The sequence below is a fragment of the Phocoena sinus genome, chromosome 16, assembly GCF_008692025.1.
Source record: "Phocoena sinus isolate mPhoSin1 chromosome 16, mPhoSin1.pri, whole genome shotgun sequence".
In the NCBI taxonomy this organism is placed as follows: Eukaryota; Metazoa; Chordata; class Mammalia; order Artiodactyla; family Phocoenidae; genus Phocoena; species Phocoena sinus.
Window position 1 is genome coordinate 76,504,388 of NC_045778.1, and position 9,091 is coordinate 76,513,478.

A 9,091-nucleotide genomic window follows, 5' to 3' on the forward strand; every position below is an offset into this window, starting at 1 on the left:
CCTCAACCAATATTTGTTGAGAACCTACTACAGGCAAACCTCATTTTATTGTGCTTCGAAGATAATTGCGTTTTTTACAAATTGAAGGTTTGTGGCAACCCTTTGTGAGGCAAGTCTATCGGTGCCATTCTTCTAACAGCATTTGCTCACTTTGTGTCTGTGTGTCACATTTTGGTAATTCTCTCAATATTCCAAACTTTTTCATTATTATTGTATTTGCTATGGTGATCTGTGATCTTTTTAAAAAAAAAAAAAATAATAATTTTTTTTGGCTGTGTTGGGTCTTCGTTGCTGCCCGCAGGCTTTCTGTAGTTGCGGCGAGCAGGGGCTGCTCTTCGTTGTGGTGCACGGGCTTCTCTTTTCTAGAGCGCAGGCTCAGTAATTGTGGCACACGAGCTTAGTTGCTCCACGGCATGGGGGATCTTTCCGGACCAGGGCTTGAACTCATGTCCCCTGCACTGACAGGCGGATTCTTAACCACTACGCCACCAGGGAAGTCCCAAGCAGTGATCTTTGATGCTACTATTGTAGTTGTTTTGGGATACCACCAACTTTGCCCATAAGACTTAATCAATAGATGTGTGTGTTCTGACTGCTCCACTGACCTGCCGTTCCCCCATCTCTCCTTCTCCTCGGGCCTCCCTGTTCCCTGAGACACAACAATATTGAAAGTGGGCCCATTAATACCCTACAGTGGCCTCTAAGTGTTCAAGTGAAAGGAAGCACTTCTCTCACTTTAAATCAAAAGCTACAGGGCTGGGCTTCCCTGGTGGCGCAGTGGTTGAGAGTCCGCCTGCCGATGCAGGGGACATGGGTTCGTGCCCCGGTCTGGGAAGATCCCGTATGCCGTGGAGCTGCTGGGCCCGTGAGCCATGGCCACTGAGCCTGTGCGTCCGGAGCCTGTGCTCCGCAACGGGAGAGGCCACAACGGTGAGAGGCCCGCGTACCGCAAAAAACAAACAAACAAACAAAAAACTACAAATGACTAAGCTTGGTGAGGAAGCAAATCGAAAGACAATGTAGGCTCAAAGTGAGGCTTCGTGTGCCAAATAGTTATAGCCAAGTTGTGGAAGCAAAGGAAAAGTTCTTGGAGGAAATTAAAAGTGTGGCTCCAGTGAACACACGAATGAGAGGAAAGCAAAACAGCCTTATTGCTGCTATGGAGAAAGTCTGAGTGGTCTGGATAGAAGACTAACCAGCCACAACATTCCCTTAAGTCAAAGCCTAATCCAGAGCAAGGCCCTAACTCTCTTATTTCTTTCTTTCTTCCTCCCTTTCTTTCTTTCTTTTTTTAAATTGGTGTATAGTTGCTTTTCTCTGTTGTGTTAGTTTCTGCTGTACAGCAAAGTGAATCAGCTATACATGTACATATATCCCCTAGTTTTTGGATTTCTTTCCCATTTAGGTCACCACAGAGTATTGAGTAGAGTTCCCTGTGCTATACAGTAGGTTCTCATTAGTTATCTATTTTATACATAGTAGTGTATACACTTCAATTCTGTGAAGGCTGAGAGAGGTGAGGAAGCTGCAGAAGAGAAATTTCAAGCTAGCAGAAGTTGATTCATGAGGTTTAAGGAAAGAAGCCGTCTCCGTAACATCAAAGTGCAAGGTGAAGCAGCAAGTGCTGATGTAGAAGCTGCAGCAAGTTATCCAGAAGATCCAGCTGAGATAATTAATGAAGGTGGCTGCACTAAGCAGCATATTTTCAGTGTAGAAGAAATAACCTTCTATTGGAAGAGGATGCCATCTAGGACTTTCATAGCTGGAGACGAGAAGTCAATGACTGGCTTCAAAGCTTCAAAGGACAGGCTGACTCTCTTGTTAAGGGCTAATACAGCTGGTAACTTGAGGTTGAAGCCAATGCTCATTTACCATTCTGAAAATCCTAGGGCCCTTCAGAATTATGCTAAATCTACTCTGCCTGTGCTCACAAATGGAACAACAAAGCCTGGATGATTGCACATCTGTTTACAACTGAATAGCTTAAGTCCACTGTTGAGACCTACTGCTTAGAAAAAAAGGTTTCTTTCAAAATGTTACTGCTCATTGACAATGCACCTGGTGCATGCACCTCAAGAGCTCTGATGGAGATGTACGAAAAGATTCATGGTGTTTTCGTGCCTGCTAACACAACATCCATTCTGCAGCCCATGGATCAAGGAGTAATTTTGACCTTCAAGGCTTATTATTTAAGAAATACATTTCATAAAGCTACAGCTGCCATAGACAGTGATTCTTCTGATGGACCTGGGTAAAGTAAACTGAAAGCCTTCTGGAAAGTTTTCACCATTCTAGATGCCATTAAGAACATTCATGATTCATAGGAAGAGGTCAAATAGCAACATTAACAGGAGTTTGGAAGAAGTTAATTCCAAACCTCATGGCTGACTCTGAGGGGTTCAAGACTTCAGTGGAGGAAGGAACTGCAGACGTGGTGGAAACAGCTAGAGAACCAGAATTAGAAGTGGAGCCTGAAGATGTGGCTGAATGCTGCAACCTCATGAGTAAACTTTAACGGGTGAGGAGTTGCTTCTCACGGGTGAGCAAAAAAAATGGTTTCATGAGATAAAATTTACTCCTGGCGAAGATGCTGTGAAGATTGTTGCAATGACAGCAAAGGATTTAGAATATTACGTAGATTTAGATGATAAAGTAGCAGCCGGGTTTGAGAGGACTGACTCCAGTTTTGAAAGAAATTCTACCATGGGTAAAATGCTATCAAACGGCTTTGCAGGCTATGGAGAAATCGTTCGTGAAAGGACGCGTCAAGAGATGCAGCAAACCTCACTGTTGTCTTAGTTTAAGAAACTGTCACAGCCACCCCCCAGCCTTCAGTGGCCACCACGCTGGTCAGTCAGCAGCCGTCAGCATCGAGGCGAGACCCTCCACCAGCAGAAAGATTACTACTCGCTGAAGGCTCAGATGATGGTTAGCATTATTCAGCAATAAAGTATTTTTTTAAATGAAGATATGTACGTTGCTGTTTTAGACATAATGCTGTTGCACTTTTAATAGTGTAAACATAACTTTTGTGCACTGGGAAACCAAAAAAGTTGTGTGACTCACTTTATTGTGATATTTGCTTTATTGCGGTGGTCGGGAACGGAACCTGCAACGTCTATGAGGAATGCTGGTATTTTCCAGGCTCTGATGATACAAAGGTGACCAAGACATGAACCAGCTTCAAAAGCACTCGCCATATAAATGGCTACATTATAATGTAACATTCCAGGTCTCAGGCTCTGAAGCCAGACTCTTTCAGAAAGTCTGAATCCTGCCTCTGCTACTTACTTTGTGACCTTAGGCAAGTTACTGAACCTCTCTGTGCTTCAGTTTCCTTATCCTCAAAACAGGAATAATGAAAGATCTTACCTCACAGGTTCTCTGTGAGGATTAAAAGTAGTGTTGTGTGTGAAGCGCTTGGCACTGTTTCCTAGCTAGTGGCCTCTAAAGGAATGACTATTTCCAGCCCAGGAGACAGATAAATGCCTCCCCACAGCAACAGGAGCTGTGATGGGTGGACATACAAGGAACAGAGGGGTCATACGTAGGGAGTGGTAAGGAATTTTTTACGTCATTTACTTTTACTCTTTACTAATTTTTTTCGAGTGTGTTGATCTCTGCACCTTGAGGGTGGGGCCAGGCTCTCTTGCTTTTCTGCTTGGGCACAGGAAGGTCGTACGTATTACCCGGTGGCTTACTGGTGGAGACAAATCTATTCCAGCTCAATTGCCGTCAACACACATTTCCTGATAATCCATGTGTTTGTTCACCAAATGTTAATGGGTCCTCTGGCGTCCCATTCGAATTTCATAACATTTTCATATGTGATAAACTCTCTTTTGATTTTTAAAAAGCTTTAAAAAATGTAAAACTGAAAACCATTCTGAGCTCTCAGGACAGACAAAAATAGGTGACAGGCCAGATTCACGCTATGGCTGGTTTGCTGACCCTTGTCATAAAGAAAAACCTAAATTATAGCGGGGTAGAAAACATATGTGAGTAATGATAAGCCTTGAAGGGAAGAAGTGAGCTTTGGAATAGATGTTTTTAACTGTGGGCCTCCTCATGACTCTTGAGAAATGGACTGTCAGCTATGAATTCAAATATTTATGTACAATTTCCATGTGGACCAACCTGTCTTCAGATTATTGGATAGATTAGGTGGCAGGTTAAATAACTTGTTTTCCAAGCCCTGATTCAGGCATATGTGCAAATGGCAATTTGAATATGTTTAGGATTTTGGTGAGATAGGAAGCTGAACTTGAATCTGTTAGACAGCTGCTGAGACGAACATTTTAGCCATCACCTTGATTCTCAGAAGGCGTTAGTTAATGGTGAGAGGTGTGTGAGAGCTGGCAATAAATTTTTAAATCACCACATGTACTTCATGGGCTGTTTGTGTTCAAGTTTACTTTTCTGTGCAGACACCAGGATATCTCACCTGCCAAACGCAGTGCAGAGAACCACTCTGAATGTGTTTCTGTCATTACCCTTTCTTTTCCATTTAGGGAGCATCTGCCATTTCAATACCTCGAACACCAACAGATTTGAAGAGGATGCAGACTTCACTGGACAGGAAACCGTTATTAAAAAGAAAGAAAATTGGGCTTCCCTGGTGGCGCAGTGGTTGAGAATCTGCCTGCTAATGCAGGGGACACGGGTTCGAGCCCTGGTCCGGGAGGATCCCACATGCCGTGGAGCAACTAGGCCCGTGAGCCACAACTACTGAGCCTGCGTGTCTGGAGCCTGTGCTCCGCAACAGGAGAGGCCATGACAGTGAGAGGCCCGCGCACCGCGATGAAGAGTGGCCCCCGCTTGCCACAACTAGAGAAAGCCCTCGCACAGAAGCAAAGACCCAACACAGCAAAAATAAATAAAATAAAATAATAAACTCCTACCCCCCCCAAAAAAAAAAAAAAAAAGAAAGAAAATTTATCAAAGAGAGGTGTGGAGGAAGTGAGAGGGAGGCAGAAAAGGGGAAAACAAGCAAGCAGTTGGAGTTTCTGCTTCTTTGAAGGAGATTTCAAGATTAAAAGCAATTTTATCTTCCTGGAAAATCTAATTGGCCTGTCTGCTATGTGAAAAGCCAGCTCGCGGATCACTTAGTACACCAAATGTTCTAGTTGCCCACCAGCCACCCAATCTTTTTGATGAACAGAGCCTTTTGTTAAGTAAACATTTAAGGCCTAATTGGATCATTGGTGCGGTGTCGCAGTAGTTAACGCACGGCTTGGAGGAGTTACATAAAAGTCAGTCTGAGCAGCACCAAGCACTGCTGGGGAGTCCGAGAGGGCCTGTGGGATCCAGTCGAGACTCATGCACCATTGCTCTTGGTGATGAGCAAGAAGTAGCAGGAATATCTCCAGGATACATGGCATGTTATACAGAGATTTGAAAAAAAACTCAACAATGGCTGACCAGTGATAGGGGCTTTATGATTATGCTTAGCTAAGAATAGATTAAAATGACCCCAAAAGAGAGAGTGCAATGTTCTCATTGATTTTATGTCCCGTTCATTGGTTAAGACTGGAATGCAGAAACCAACATGGGCTAGTTTCAGCCTAACAAAGGAATTTACCATAAGGCTATGGGTCTGTGTGTGTGTGTGTGTGTGTGTGTGGGGGGGGGGGTGTTTTGTTGGAACCTGAGATCAGTGCAGCTCGACCTCTGGAAAGGAGTGGGCTTGGGAATCGGAAAACTTGCTGTACTCTCTCCACATCTTCTGTCTCTGCTCCCTGTAGCCACTGCCTCACTTTTCCCCCGTCTACTTCGAAGTTTTCTCCATAGCTGTTCTGGTAAATGTCTAACAATCAGCTTTTCTGGAGGGAAAAACACCTTGATTTGGAGTGTTTTCCAACCTCCATGGTGTAAATACTCCCACTGTGGCTGATTCAAATCTGCCGACATGAAGGTGGAGCTGGGCAGAGGTGCCCAGGAACACACCATTGTATAATGTTTCCACCGTAAATATACATGGATGTAGGTAATCTCAAGAGCATAGATAAAATAAAATGTAAATTCATCATCATAATATAAAATAATAGGAAATAATTAGGAAGTATGAGTATTCATTACCTTTGTAATTAACATTATTTACACATAAGTTTATATAATTTAATTTTTAATAATGGTTGTATTAACAATTTTGGCTTGAAAAACTCCCTATGATTTAATAAACAGCTCTTGGATCTGTTATATATGAGGACACACTCACTTTTTCTCACTTTAGTGCATGACATAAAGCACCAGTGCCCACCACACAGCTCCCGCCCCTAACAACCTCAGGCCCAATTTCACATTCCAGGGAGAGAGGATCTGGTTGGTTGAGCCTATGTCCGGTGCTCTTATTTGGCCAATCAGCTCTGGTTGGGGGTGGGGTAGAGGCTCTTCTTTCCAGGAAGGGGCAGGGATACTGAGTGTGTTGCAAGAATTTGTAGCAGCTTCTGTGTCTGTGGGAAATATTCAGAGGGTAGCGTTCAGGATTTCTCATGCACCAGACACTTGACAAATATTTTCTCATTTTATCTTCAGAATTCTGTGATCTGGGCACTATTGTTTCCATTTCACAGATGAGGAAACTGAGGCCCAGAGAGGTTTAGTGACTTGCTTAAGTTCACACAGCTAGTAAATTACAGAGCTGAAATTCATATTCAAGCCCATCCTTACCCCAAAGCCTTCTTTCCACCAACCAGTTGTTTCTCACGTGGTGATACCCTGCAAAATGGGACACTTGACCCAGAGAATAAAGTTCCTGACCCTGTGGAGGAATTGCCACAACTGGGCAAAGAAGAAAGGTTGAATAAGAGAAATGAGAGCAAAAGCATGGATTATTTTTACCCCCAAAACCCAATCTCTCTGCAGCCGCCTCTCTTTTTTCTTCTAATCTCTGAGGGGCAAGAGGCAGATACTGGCTTCATTGTAATTTAGGGTTTTGCTGCAGATCATGTTGGGTTGAATGGGGGTGTGGATGTTCATTTTTACCTTTTCCATTGTTTGCCTTCCCCGGTCACTTTTGTGTGTTCCTGCCCCCAGGTACTGGGCACAGTTAATTCTTCCTGCAATTAGTATTCATGGTCAGCTAAGCAGAACTAATGCAACAAACCGTTTTTACTTTGAAGGTTATATTACACGTTTCCAAGCTCCTGCGGAAAAGGCTCTTTATGAATACGATATTCTTGACTATCTCTAGGAATTTAATTTTCCCTTTTCTGAATTTTCAAGCCTGCCTATTGAATTCTTTAATGTGATTCCCCAGGAAGCACCCAAGCCAGACAGACAACCAGATATAGCCAAATTGTTAACATTTTAAAAATCTTTTCTCCCCTGGGGGTGCAAGTCAAGAGTACATGCTTCTGCTTGTTTTTAGAGTGGCACTTGTCTCTTCTTTTTACTGGTTCCTTTGATATTTGTATATCATAACTCCCAATCACACTGGTTAAAAAAAAAAGAAAAGCCTATTTATTTAAAATAGATACAAGGAGGGTGCTGAGAATTTTAAGTTCTGAACATTTCAAAACTATATTCAATTATTGCTGGTAATTTCGCAGATAGAAGAAGCAAAAGTTATTCCTTAAAAAAAGATCCTTAAATACTTCTTTTAGAATAGCAAAGTGACTTCTTTACACTGAATGCATGATATCAATTAATACTTTAAATGGCCAACGATGGTCAGAAAATTCATTTAGCACCTTTGGGAAAATTCTGATGATCTCAAAATGATGACGTGAATCAGCTAATTTAGAGGTGTTTTTTTTTTTGCGGTACACGGGCCTCTCACTGTTGTGGCCTCTCCCGTTGCGGAGCACAGGCTCCGGACGCGCAGGCTCGGGACACGCAGGCTCAGCGGCCATGGCTTACGGGCCTAGCAGCTCCGCGGCATGTGGGATCCTCCCGGACCAGGGCACGAACCCGTGTCCCCTGCATCGGCAGGCGGACACTCAACCGCTGCGCCAGCAGGGAAGCCTTAGAGTTTTTAAATGTGGTTAAACATACTGTCTTCCAGCCGTTCAGCTTTTTTTTTTTTTAAATAAATTTATTTATTTGTTTCTTTTTGCTGCATTGGGTCTTCATTGCTGCACGCGGGCTTTCTCTAGTTGTGGCGAGCAGGGGCTACTCTTCATTGCGGTGTGCGGGCTTCTCATTGCGGTGGCTTCTCTTGTTGTGGAGCATGGGCTCTAGGGCACGCGGGCTTCAGTAGTTGTGGCACGTGGGCTCAGTAGTTGTGGCACGCAGGTTCTAGAGCGCAGGCTCAGCACTTGTGATCCACGGGCTTAGTTGTTCCGCAGCATGTGGGATCTTCCCAGACCGGGGTCGAACCCGTGTCCCCTGCATCAGGAGGCGGATTCTTTTTCTTTTTCTTTTTTTGCGGTATGCGGGCCTCTCACTGCTGTGGCCTCTCCTGTTGCGGAGCACAGGCTCCGGATGCGCAGGCTCAGCGGCCATGGCTCACGGGCCCAGCCGCTCCGCGGCATGTGGGATCTTCCCGGACCGGGGCATGAACCCGTGTCCCCTGCCTCGGCAGGCGGACTCCCAACCGCTACACCACCAGGGAAGCCCAGGAGGCGGATTCTTAACCACTGTGCCACCAGGGAAGTACTGTTCAGCTTTTAAGATGTGTTGACAATATGATTTTGTCCTGTTTCCTTGCTTTTTTATTCTCCATATAGTGAAGATTAGCATCAGAATTTCAACGGATGCTCTTCAGAGTTTTATATTGCATAAAAACCCAAAAAATCTAGGAAAGAAGTAATATCTGATTTTTTTAAAAAGGTGCCTTTAATTCTTGGTTTCTGAATCTTAACATCAGATTTTGCTTATATTTTTCTTTTCACACTAAAAGATTTTTACTTATTTTTAAATTTACATTTCTTCTTTTGCTAACAGTGAACCTTATATCCATAAGATTGTGTTTTCCATCTTGCTTTGGCCACCAGGAAGCTCTGAGCCAAAATTGTGGCTAGCTTCTAGCAATTTGGAGGGGTGTAGAAACCTAGTTCCACTCCACACCACACCCCACTTAACTTTTTCTCTCTTAATTGATAAAACTTTGTTTGTGACTTTCTATAAGCTATGTACCTCCCTCCTCCAC